Here is a 14000-nt window from a genome sequence, read left to right as displayed (position 1 = left end):
TATACCATGCGGGCTTATTTGACTGAGTGCCAGGATAAGGATCAGGCGGTTTATAAGTAATGTAAATAGACAATGTAATGCTCTACAATGAGTCGATAATGATGCTAAAACGATGATGTCTGACTTTTCGTTTTTTTTCACCACACTTTGGATTACAGCAAGGCATCTTTTAATATAGTTCAAGGCAGAGTGAATCCTATAAAGAGGAATGTTTATGATTCACTCATTACTAGGCATATACCAGTGTTAAATCGACTAGAACAGTCTAATATCATATAAAAAAAAATTATATCATACTATTACATTTAAAACAATAAAAATAATAATAAAAACAATGATTAGTTTAACTGGATGTACCCAGTCCAGAATATGATCAGGTACTAAGTTATATTTAATAGAAGTAATCCCAAGTGTTACATATTTTAATTTCAGTTCAATTTTTATTTTATTTTTTTCACCTCAAAAATGTAAGTAGAAATTTTAGCACTCTGTGACGTTCGGTCTATTTGCATACTTACAATGCAGCAGGTTTACTATAAGAAGAAAAAAGAAGACACTGTAGACTAATTATAACAAGTATTATATGAAATATTATTAAATAATAACATTTTAAAAAAAGAGCAGTTACATAAGTAGTAGTAGTTGCTCATGATTTTTTTTTTTATTTTAGTTTATTTGTAGCCGATTTGTTCTGGTCAGGGTCATAGTGGATCTGGAGCATATCTAGGGTTAGGGTAAGTGCATACACATGCACTCGTTCTCACAGACGGCAATTAACATAGTCCACTTACCACCATGTTTTTGATAGGAGGGAGGAAACCGGAAAACCCAGAGGAAACCCACATAGACCCAGGCAGAGAACATGCAAAACTTCACACAGGCAGCAATCTGAGCTCAGCATCAAAATGAGGACCTGGGAATGTGAGGAGGAAATGCTACCTGCTGCACCATGACAAAAAGTTTTTTTTCCAGTTGACCTGCATTTTTCTGCTTTTCTTTTGTCTATGCTTCACTTCATATTTAGCATTTAATGAAACATCCATAGACATTCTTAGTAAGGCACACAGTAACCAAGCTGTTAAATCATAATCGTCTCTCGCTCACAGTAGAATCGGACAGCTTAGGAAGTAAGCAGTACGTTTTTTTCACCAATAGCTCCTGTCTGCACTTCTTGGTTTTGCTCGGCAGATTTTGACCTTAACAGGAGAGGCACGGAGTGCACGTAAGCAAGACTTCGTTTGAACAATGGCTCATTTTTTTATGAAAGAAAAAAAAAAATGTGCTAAGACCATGACGGTCAACAGAACACACTGCTGTCTAAATAATCGAGATTTCAAACAGGCATTCAGAATAATTGTTTCACATGTTTGGAAGAAAATTATAAAATGACTAGAAGAATGCAACTGCATATAAGGATATTCTTTGTGCCTGACATATTTACTTTCAACCTGATTAAGAACTTCGAATAGAATTTGAATAAATTTTCTATTAATAATTTTTATAATGCGACACTATGGGACGTGAACTTTTGGGAAAATACTATACTGGTACTGTGGAAGGCTCTTTTTCTTCCTCCCTCTCGAAGTTGAATAAAATAGAAAATTCATCATGTTCTAGAGAAACCAGAAAGCACTTGCATATACAGTACACTAAATAAACTTCATTTTTCAATGACTGTATATATTTCAATGTTTAACACTAGCCATCCAAGTTCCTCTAAATAAGATGTTTCTATAGAAATTATATGTTAAATCTAAATAACTAATTAATATACAGTACAGACCAAAAGTTTGGACACACCTTCTCATTCAAAAAGTTTTCTTTATTTTTATGACTATGAAAATTGTAGAGTCACACTGAAGGCATCAAAACTATAAATTAACACATGTGGAATTATATACATAAAAAAGTGTGAAACAACTGAAAATATGTCATATTGTAGGTTCTTCAAAGTAGCCACCTTTTGCTTAGATTACTGCTTTGCACACTCTTGGCATTCTCTTGATGGCTACTTTGAAGAACCTACAATATGACATATTTTCAGTTCACTTTTTTGTTATGTATATAATTCCATATATAATTCCACATGTGTTAATTCATAGTTTTGATGCCTTCAGTGTGAATCTACAATTTTCATAGTCATGAAAATAAAAAAAACTCTTTGAATGAGAAGGTGTGTCCAAACTTTTGGTCTGTACTGTACGTCTAAGATTTAAGTTACACAAAGGGCTGTGAGGGCCAATATTATAGAAAACATCTTCAGATTTGAGAATTCAAAAGTTATAAAAAAAATATTCATATAAATATACAAGCAATTCTGTAAAGCTTAACATAGACCAAAGTTTTTCACTTGTGATATCCATTTGTTAAAAAGAGCATATTGGTGTAACAAAAATAAAGAAAATAAAAAACAAAACAAAACAAAACAAAAAAAACATTTGCCATGGTCTCCTTAAAAAAAAAAGAATAATAAATAAAAATGTTTTCCCTATTTTACACGTATGTGTCAGATTTTGTTCTTTCAGACTTCAAGGATAATTTCACCTAAGGAACAATTTTTGCACAAATTATTATTTTTTTGTGACGTAGACAAAAATTCTTGCTTTGAAGCGCAAGACTACTTTCCCAGACCAAGAACATAAAATGAAAGAAGCTGGCCTATAAAAACGACCTACTCCGCTCAGCAGATGTTAAGCTCCTCCTTAACAGTGCACTGACTCAAAGCCCTGACCTTTTCAGTGATATACATAATCTTTAAACAATTACATAACTCCAAACTCACTGCATCACATTTCTATGTAAGAAACTTTTTAAAACCACACCAGTATTACCTGGTGTCATTTTTCTAAGTAACAGCAGCTTTAAGCTTTTCTTCCAGCAACTTTCAGGCCTTTCCAAAATGCTGCATTTTCTCACTGTATATGTGCAATAGTCAGATATCAATTTTCTTACAAATAAGTAACAGTCAATGTTTACAAAAATAAATAAATAAATGTTTGCGCAAATATTTCACAGCCAAAAAAAAAAGCCCTGTTTGGTGCCTAGTGGAGTTACGACTTGTGCGTCAATCAGACGCAAATTGTTGCTCAATAAACATGAGCATCCCTGCTGTTTTCCCTCACTTCTCGGAACAGAAAAATATGGCGCATTCAAGTAACTTGGTCCGGTTCCTTCACCACATACCGCATTTCAGAAAAGTAATGACTGGATGTTTGTATAACACTTTTGCCACAAAATCTGCATCGAGCCCGTCTTATTTTTTAGACAATCTCCTATAGGTTATGTTAGATCAACAGGGATAGCAATTTTAACCCTATAAGCCCGATACTTTCACAGTTACATCTTGTAACGTAGCCGTCACGCTAGAAACTGCTGATTGTGATTGCGTTTAGGACAGACTGGACAGGATATCAATCTTATCTTCAAAAAAAGAGAGTGAAACAGGTTCTCTACTGTTCATAAATAAAGTTCAGCGACGTAAACGCTCAGAATGAGAAAGTGGAAAAGTTAAGCTTGTTGCCCCTTAATACAGGCTCTCATAAGAGGGTCTTACTTTAGCCCTTCTAATGATGTCATTATGGTTCATACGTGTGTTTCTGAATGTGTCCATGTGCCTGTGTGTAAGTCAGAGAGAGAGAGAGAGAGAGAGAGAGAGAGAGAGAGAGAGAGAGAGAGAAAGTGAGAGAGACTATGTTATTCATTCTAGCTTATATGTCCAGAGGGGAAGTCAGGCCCAAATAAACATCGCAAATGTTTTCTGCAATCAGCTCGACATCTGCAAATATCTGCACCACTCCCTTCTCTGCTTTTCTACTGCCCTTGCATTCCCTTTACCTCAGGCAATGTAAAACCTTATATATACCTGTAAGAACAGAAGAAACACTGATGCAAAATGGGGTAATAATGACAAAAATAATAATAATCAGCACGTGTACAAAGTTCAATGTTTTACTCTAAGTAATATAAATCTATCAAAACTTAAGAAAGGTTTTTTTCTATTATTCATTTGTTAAAAAATAAGTACGTTTAACAATGAAATAAACATGCTATTTCTTTCTTTTTTTTAAATAGCTGCTGTGCAACTTTCTAATGATAATAAAAGCACAGTTGCAGTACCAGCTTAGATAGCACAGCCTTCACACCACTAATAAAGTATTTTTGGCCGAAACTTTATGTTTCTCTGGGAATTTTGTGTACTATGTTTCTTTCTTTCTATCTATCTATCTATCTATCTATCTATCTATCTATCTATCTATCTATCTATCTATCTATCTATCTATCTATCTATCTATCTATCTATCTATCTATCTATCTATCTATCTATCTATCTATCTATCTATCTATCTATCTATCTATCTATCTATCTATCTATCTATCTCTTTAACTACAGACACTATGTTTACTGAAGTACATGATAATCCCTGCCTGGAATTTTACTGATATACAGTATAGTAGAAATTAACAGAAATTGTTTTCAGTAAATACACACATGCAAATGCCCCATAAAAAAATAAACAACATTAATAAATAACAAAAAGTAGAATTTGTTCACATCTGCTGATCAAAAAATGTACTGCCATAAATTAATTAATTAATTAATTAATTTAAAAAGGAGTAATTTTCAAGACATTTTTCCCCCTGGAAATGAACCTCATAAACAATTAAACTCATCCCAGTAATTAAATTCATATGTAATATATGCAGACATATGCTATATACAGGTTACTCTCTTATTTTCCTATTTATTACACTGCCTACCCACTACTTCCAAAAGGTACCTATCTGTATATTAGATCTAAAAACTGTGTACAGATTTTTCTTCATATTCATATTTATATATATATATATATATATATATATATATATATATATATATATATATATATATATATATATATATATATATATATATATATATATATATATTCAAATTGCTAATTTATTTGTAAACACCATTGTTATCTTGCACTGCCTTAGTCCTCCTGGGTGTGAAATTCACCAGAGCTGCACAGGTTGTTGCTGGGATCCTCTTCCACTCCTCCATAATGACATCATGATCTGCTGGATGTTATACACATGGCGCTTCTCCACCTTGCACTTAAGGATCCTTGAGGAGTCCTTGAGGAGTGTTCAGGTCTGGAGACATACTTGGCCATCACCTTCACCTTCCTCAGCATGGGAGTTGTCATCTTAGCGGTGTGTTTAGGGTTGTTTTCATGTTGGAATTCAGGCCAAAGGACATGGTTCCAGTAATTCATGCTCTTGGACAGGTTGTTGTCTTCAGTCCACAAGTTTTCTTGTGAGGCAGCTTCAGAACAGGCCTCCTTCTGGGACGACGGCCATGCAAACCGACTTGTTGCAATGTGAAACCTCTGTATGACCCTGGCCACTGTACTGTAACTCAGTTTCAGGGTGTTACCTGACTAGGCTATTTGTAAAGAGCAACATTTTTAATGCTGAGTTCTTTGCCAAGAGGTGCCATGCTGAACATTCAGTGGTCAGTATGAGAGAATTGTACTCAAAGCTCCAGATTTTAACTGCTCTAATACAAGATACAATAATTTGTATGGTCCTGTCAAGCAGACAAAAACCTGAACATTATAAAAAGAACATGTGGCTTTGTACAGCTGTTATCACTTAGGGTGTACTTTGTTTTGTTGCCATCTATTTTCACAATAATAGCTTTATGATGAGTAATTTTCAGAGGGCAATAAAACTATACTGCTTTACAAGCAGCACATTGACTACTCATCAGGGCACCTGAAAGTGAGTGAGGTATATTAGGCAGCAAGTGAAATTTTGTTCTCAAAATTGATGTTAGAAGCAGGAAAAATGGGCAAGCGTAGGGATTTGAGTGAGTTTGACAAGGGTCAAAGTGTGATGGCTAGACGACTGGGTCAGAGCATCTTCAAAACTGCAGCTCTTGTGGGATGTTCCCAGTCTACAGTGGTCAATATCTATCAAAAGTGGTCCAAGGAAAGAACAGCAGTGAACTGGCGACAGGGTCAAGGGCAGCCAAGGCCCATGGGGAGTGAAGGCTAGCTCACGTGGTCCAATCCAACAAATGAGCTACTGTATCTCAATTTGCTGAAGAAGTTAATTCTGTTAACTGTCAGGACAGTTTTGGCAGCAAAAAAGGGACCAATGCAGTATTAGGCAGGTAGTCATAATGTTATGCCTGATTGGTGTGTAGTAACACCCTTTCTGGTGTTTCTGGGACTCTAATAAAACATTTTTTCAGTTGTTTTATATTTTTCCCCACAGCGATGCTAAAGATTTTTGCTTAAAGGTTTAAAATGGCAGCACCCCCAGCCAAGTAAATCTATTCCAGACTTCACAAAGAAACAAATGCTTACATTCAGCTGGCAATATCTTCACATTGTCTTACCCTTATTGCATACACGACTACACTTCGCCACACCTCCCAACAATTACTCGCCCTTAATACAAAGTATTTTACAATGAACAAAAAGACAAAGCAGAAACTATTGCTCCAATTGATTCTCCCCTGATCTTATTTAAGAACACTCATGCCCTTCTTTCATTTAACCCTCACACTCTTGTTCTCTCTTATAGCATTATAAAAAAGACAGAGAAAAAAAAAAATCTTCAGTAATTTGGGTTGTGCGTCTGCAGTGACGAAGATGTGCTCCAGAGCTACCTGTGTGACGCACTTAACTGGGTCTCTCTAATGGATATACAGCTTCCTGAGTGAACTTGTACAGATACTGAGCTTACATTTTTAGCTGAGGCCTACTTCTGCTACATGTTCCATTGAGGATCCTGCCATGCTAATATCAGATCATGTCTCCTAGTTCGGGAGCGCTTCTTTGAATGGCTCGAGAAAGACTTCGATGAGACATACTGGGGAATGTCTATGTAGGACATACGAAACAGACAGAGTGGAAAAAAAGGCCATGCCTACAATACTGCTGTAGTAAATACAGTTCAATAGGGGCATTTCAGTTAGACATCAAATGAAGTTTTTGTAGGTGAAGGCTATATTTCAGCAGATGGCATATTCGACCTGATTCAGGGTCAGCTATCTGACAAAGAAATCTTTCTTCCAGACTTTATAGGAGTACATACTGATAGGTGCTGTTCGGCATACGAGTAGCCTTTCATCACCGCTGCAATTAAAAGTTAATTCAAGGTCAAGCTCTCTCTTACATAATAATCCGCTCATGGGTTGACACATCTGCTCAGTGTGGATCCTCATAATGTCAAAGCTGAAGTCCGATAATTAAGAGGGATATGATGACAGTGGGAGAAGGAACTGCAGAGAAGTCAGGAGGCAAGAAATTCTCTAAAAGTGTATCGAGTAGCATTGCAATGTGCACACATAATGTTCTCTGTCAAAACATTCACTGAGGGAATATTCATTTAAAGAACAGGATTCAGATTCTCCATTACTGTTCTAGAGAATCTATAACAAAGCAGAATGGAGCTTGTGGTAATACTAGATCCTTTTATTTATTCCCTGTCCCCTATAAATGCAAGAACATTATAAGGCGAGAAAATGACATTACAAAATGAAAACATAACAAATGCCCATATCAACTACTTTTGTGGACTTGCTTAATAGAAACAAGATGTATATACATCTTTTCACTGTCCTTAGATGTATATACATCTTTTCACATCTTAGTTGTATAAAGGTTCATGGGTGAATTTGGATTTTCTTGAAACTATCTCTGATTATAATAAATAATTTACAGAAAAAAATTGTCAACTAGGTTTTACTTAAAATTTTATTACGAAAAAAAACATTTCAAAGTTTTTAGTAAAAAGTTTTAAAAAGAAGCAGCCAACCATTCAAAATTATTATTATTTTGACTGTTCTTAATAGCTCACTGGTCCAGCATGGGTGTTTTTTAAGTATGTTTTGTGCTGTTACACGTTAAGGAAAAGATATTTATCCTCATGGACAGCTGGTTTATTAGAGATCAAGTCAACAGCAGCTGCTAAACAGTGACTGGGTCAGTAAAAGGTGAGCAGGCAGCAATGAGCACTATGACGTACATAAGGGCTTGGGTTGCATTACGACCTTTTAGCTGAATGACTGTGACACGACCCCAGCATGAAATCATATCACGTCAAATGTACTGGTAACGCTTCCACTTCAATTGCAGGAGTCTTGGATTAATATCATTTTCACGCTCATCATTACGCAATATTTTCTCGCAACAGCTGTTGAAAGCATTCAAAGCAAAATTATGTCTAGCAGTGTTCAATTACTCTTTGACACCAGCGCGTATGCCGAGGATCAGATCATTTGTCTGTCTTACTCTTTCGCACAATTACTCTAAGAGACAGCTGTCTTTCCCTTAACCTCACCACCCCTCTTTTGGCAACTTCATGCCAACTTCATGAATTCCTTTAATGTGAACCATTGCAGGTGTGTGCAACAAATTTTAACAAGCTGTTAGATTCTCTCAAGTATGTGTCATTTGAAGCAGATCACCATGGTACTGACTTCAACAGACCCCCCTCAGTGAAAAAGCCAGTAAAAATGAGAACAAACTATTGAAACCAGACTAGCTGTTTTAATATCTAATGGAGTTTTCCCAATATAGGTATAAAAAAACTGCCCAATACAGTAAAAAAGAAAATACCCCTGCAAAAAAGATTTTTTTGTGCTTTTTGAAATCTTTTTTTTTACTACCACTGTAGTAAATCAAGTCCATTTTCCTGAAGTCGGATCACAAAAACAGCAGAGCAGCTGTTTATTCACAAACCAGCAAAACTGGCAAAAACAACCAGCAAAATTGCTTTTTTTTTTAAACAACATCTAAAAACCTAATCACCCGGTCTATTTTTTTATGAAACAATTTGAATATCCACCCTTGTTTTTTCCTTGCTTACACACATCTACCCTGGACCTATCAGCCAAGTGCACATAGGTCCTGGGCATTTTAATCAAGTACACATTTATTCTGGGCTCCTAACTTAAAAACATATCAAAGTTGGAATTATTGGCTAATTTAACGGTCAGTCTAGGCTCCAACATCAAGTGCAAAGCATATCTACAGTTGGCTTTTTGGCACATCTACCATAGGCTCATAAACCAAGAAGAACCAAGAACATACCATCCCTGGGCTTATTGTCACATATTGTCACACTGGCCGAGTACCCCTTGTTCATGTACCCCTTGCTCACACTTACTGGCCAAGTACACTCGATCATGTACACCCTGTTCATCCTTACTGGCCACATACCCCATGAACCCTTCAGATTCCAATCAAGTACAAATCCACCCTGGGCTTATTGGCACAGTACCCATACATTTTGGGCATTTTGGCCAAATAAAGATCCACCGTGGGCTCCTACAAAGCACACTTATGTGTTTGTTCTACTGTCCAACTACACATCCCACATTCTAGGCCAGAGACAATATTCATCATGTACTTCTACACTGAGTAGGCCTCTGGTACAAATACACCTTGCCTTCCAAAAAATCAAAAACACACACCATACAGTCTGAGACAAACTGCTTGTGCCTTCAGGATCGTACTGTATAATGATTTTAGGTGATGATGATTAGGAGGAGGAGAATGCTAGCAAGAGGAGGATGACTCATAATTATCTCCCACTGAACAAGTAATAAGAGATGTGACAAAGAACTTGAAGCCAGCAACAATCCATGAAGATCATTTTGTAATATTAATATGAACATAAACCTACCTATATTTCAAATCTTGCTGCATGTCGAGCTGTGAAGCTTAGACCTGTCAGAGTGACTGTGCTGAACCCATCAATTGCTAAAGATGCCTACAATAGGCGTGAGTATCAGGACCTCATCCATGAAGGAGTAGGTGATCGTGGCTTGGTCTGATCATTTATATGGATCCCCAGGTGTGTGCGGCACTTACCTGGGGAAGAGATTGCTGGGGCAGTGTGATACTCTGGGCATCCTTGGGAAACCCTGGGTCTAAACATCTATATGCTTGTTACTTTGCCACATACCATTTACTGAAACATTACTACAAACCAAGCACAGATCAGCAAGATGTCAGCAAGATAATGCACCCTATCATACTGCAAAAACAGGTCAGGATTGGTTTGTGAAACATGACAAAAAGTCCAAAGTGTAGAACTTCCCCAGATATCAAGCAGATTTAGCATCGGTACGATGTGCTGGACAAACTATACCGATGCACAGAGGCCCCACCTTACAAATTACAGGACTTAAAAGATCTGGTGCTACTGTAACATCTCGGTGCCAGATACCACAGCACACCTTCAGAGGTCTTGTGGAGTCCATGCGTTAGTCAGAGCTGTTCTGGTTACCCACAACACTGTACTGGGTTGGTGGTTTTTATGTTATGGCTGATCAATTCAGGTTTAATCAAACAGCATAATACTTCCTTAAACAAGCAGGTATTTATATTTATTCTCTCTGTCTCTCTCTCTCACACACACACGTTGGAATGCGGTAAACACAAAACAATAACTTATGATCATTATTTTCTTTTTACCTGTAAACTGCACAGCCCCTGTGTCTCAGCTCTCAGCTCTCAGCTCTGGCTTCACCCAAACAAGGAAGCGTTTCAGCCACCAGTTCCTTAAAAGCGGGGAGACAATGAGGAATAAAGCAAGTAGCACTTCATATTTACATTGGCTCCGTAAATTCTATGTTAAGCTTTCGTTTTGTTGTAAGATATTTTAATAATTCTGCATACATTTCTGTATGTTTTTTCTCTTTCACGCCAACTCAGTTACAACCGGAACGAGGCGCTCGAGTATGTAGCCTGCAGCAGCTCGGGTGCAGGAGAACGACCTGTACATTCATCCTCTCACCTGCACAGTGTATTTTACCTGGTTTTTGTGACTATATTCGCGTTAGCAACAACATCCATCACATTTATTGCAAAAATAAATAAATAATAATAAATAAAAAAAAACCGCACATTTGTGCATTCACAGTCATCCTTCTTCCTGCAGAATGAATCCGTGCATTTCTGCAACGAGGTATCACTTTTCCTGCAGATTAATCAGAATCAGAACTTGTGCATTTCTGCAATTACCTTCATCACATTTTTATGCACAGTGAAACGATGCATTTCTGCAATTACCTTTATAATTTTTCCTGCAGAGTTAAACCATTCTTTTTTTGCAACTAAATGTAATCAGTCTTCCTGCAGACTATAGCTGTGCACCCTTGTGGTTACAAATTTCCACCATATATTAATGTATCAATATTTGCAAAATTGTAAAAAAAAAAAAAAGCGTTTAAAAAAGCGTTTATATATATATATATATATATATATATATATATATATATATATATATATATATATATATATATATACAGTGAGGAAAATAAGTATTTGAACACGCTGCTATTTTGCAAGTTCTCCCACTTAGAAATCATGGAGGGGTCTGAAATTGTCATCGTAGGTGCATGTCCACTGTGAGAGACATAATCTAAAAAAAAAAAATACAGAAGTCACAATATATGATTTTTAAACTATTGATTTGTATGATACAGCTGCAAATAAGTATTTGAACACCTGTCTATCAGCTAGAATTCTGACCCTCAAAGACCTGTTAGTCTGCCTTTAAAATGTCCACCTCCACTACATTTATTATCCTAAATTAGATGCACCTGTTTGAGGTCGTTAGCTGCATAAAGACACCTGTCCACCCCATACAATCAGTAAGAATCCAACTACTAACATGGCCAAGACCAAAGAGCTGTCCAAAGACACTAGAGACAAAATTGTACACCTCCACAAGGCTGGAAAGGGCTACGGGGAAATTGCCAAGCAGTTTGGTGAAAAAAGGTCCACTGTTGGAGCAATCATTAGAAAATGGAAGAAGCTAAACATGACTGTCAATCTCCCTCGGACTGGGGCTCCATGCAAGATCTTACCTCGTGGGGTCTCAATGATCCTAAGGAAGGTGAGAAATCAGCCCAGAACTACATGGGAGGAGCTGGTCAATGACCTGAAAAGAGCTGGGACCACCGTTTCCAAGGTTACTGTTGGTAATACACTAAGACGTCATGGTTTGAAATCATGCATGGCACGGAAGGTTCCCCTGCTTAAACCAGCACATGTCCAGGCACGTCTTAAGTTTGCCAATGACCATTTGGATGATCCAGAGGAGTCATGGGAGAAAGTCATGTGGTCAGATGAGACCAAAATAGAACTTTTGGGTCATAATTCCACTAAACGTGTTTGGAGGAAAAAGAATGATGAGTACCAGCCCAAGAACACCATCCCTACTGTAAAGCATGGGGGTGGTAGCATCATGCTTTGGGGGTGTTTTTCTGCACATGGGACAGGGCGACTGCACTGTATTAAGGAGAGGATGACCGGGGCCATGTATTGCGAGATTTTGGTGAACAACCTCCTTCCCTCAGTTAGAGCATTGAAGATGGGTCGAGGCTGGGTCTTCCAACATGACAATGACCCGAAGCACACAGCCAGGATATCCAAAGAAGTGGCTCTGTTAGAAGTATATCAAGGTTCTGGCGTGGCCTAGCCAGTCTCCAGACCTAAACCCAATAGAGAATCTTTGGAGGGAGTTAAACTCCGTGTTTCTTAGCTACAGGCCAGAAACCTGACTGATCTAGAGAAGATCTGTTTGGAGGAGTGGGCCAAAATCCCTCCTGCAGTGTGTGCAAACCTGGTGAAAAACTACAGGAAACGTTTGACCTCTGTAATTGCAAACAAAGTCTACTGTACCAAATATTAACATTGACTTTCTCAGGTGTTCAAATACTTATTTGCAGCTGTATCATACAAATAAATAGTTTAAAAATCATATATTGTGATTTCTGGATTTTTGTTTTTAGATTATGTCTCTCACAGTGGACATGCACCTACGATGACAATTTCAGACCCCTCCATGATTTCCAAGTGGGAGAACTTGCAAAATAGCAGGGTGTTCAAATACTTATTTTCTTCACTGTATATATATATATATATATATATATATATATATATATATATATATATATAAATAAAAAAAATAAACCCAGAGGTTGGTAAACATGTTTTAAGGTCACTTCTCATACAGTGGACTATTTGCTACCCCATAATTCAGATAGGACTCTATATACTGTCCCATGAATAAGCTTGATAAATGATAAGTAAATAGGTAAATACGTAGATTGCATAATAATGTGAACAATATAGAAACCAACCAGTAATGTGAATACTTTAAACATCATATAAGCAGATGTTTTCATTAATTACATTTGCTACAATTGCCTTTTCCAAGACGTTTGGACATAATTAGATCTTTCAGCAAGTATGATAAGCCAAAGATGCTTCCGAATCCGTTTTGATTCCAAATATTTGAGTGGAATCCTGTAAACCTGGAAAGCTGATTATGTACTTCTGAAAGATTTCCAACCTTGTAAGACATAACTATATTATGTTAATCTCTCTAGGACATATACTCCAAAATATCAATTATAATTATGTATTGTTATAATAAACAGTTTTTCGTAGAACTGCTTTACTTAAAAATGTTTTTTGTTGAAAAACAAAAGTGTCCTTGTGTGTTTTAGCTCAAAATATCACTTATTCCATGTGCTATTCTGGAGGGCACTGTATATGATAGATGAAGTGCAGAAGAAAGAGCCCATCTGTCCTCTTTCCCCTCCACCAGGATCTAATCAAACACTCATACACACTCATCACTACGTGTTTTGTGCCATGTTCTCACACTCACTATGTCCATTTCTTTTTTCTGCTTTGGGTTTATTTTTAGGCTTCCAGGGGGCTTTGGCAAGATGCCACTAATAAAAAATACTTTAAAAAGCTTAGTGTCCCTGTTTTTGTTTTCAGATTCCTTTTTCTTTACATTTCATCAGAATGGCCCCAAACAATTCTTTTAGCCTATTCAAACAAGTATACATCAAAATTCAATTCATTCTTAATACATATATTTAAAGAGGAAATTCTTGTGAATGAATACAAAACATTCATGTAATCTGTCAGCCAGTTATATTCACTTATATAGAGTTATATTCCCAAGATCTAGAC

The 14000-nt window shown here is 36.8% G+C and overlaps 1 protein-coding gene across 3 annotated transcripts in view; it reads right to left on the bottom strand.

Moving 5' to 3' along the window:
* The window catches only part of sgip1a (SH3GL interacting endocytic adaptor 1a), a 75928-nt gene extending 65149 nt beyond the window's left edge, over nt 1–10779 (bottom strand). Inside the window, exons 1-2 of one of the 3 annotated variants that reach the window (XM_083566677.1) lie at nt 10617–10779; nt 10479–10523 (exon numbers count right to left, since the gene is read on the bottom strand). The gene's annotated coding sequence lies outside the window, so the exon portion shown is untranslated. Of the gene's footprint in view, nt 1–10478; nt 10565–10616 lie in introns of all 3 variants that reach the window. The other 2 variants (XM_083566674.1, XM_083566676.1) reach the window with 2 other exon arrangements.
* Nucleotides 10780–14000: the final 3221 nt, after the last annotated feature.

Source organism: Silurus aristotelis (assembly GCF_946808225.1).
Source record: "Silurus aristotelis genome assembly, chromosome: 2".
NCBI classification, from domain to species: Eukaryota; Metazoa; Chordata; class Actinopteri; order Siluriformes; family Siluridae; genus Silurus; species Silurus aristotelis.
This window is presented reverse-complemented; position numbering and strand designations above follow the sequence as displayed.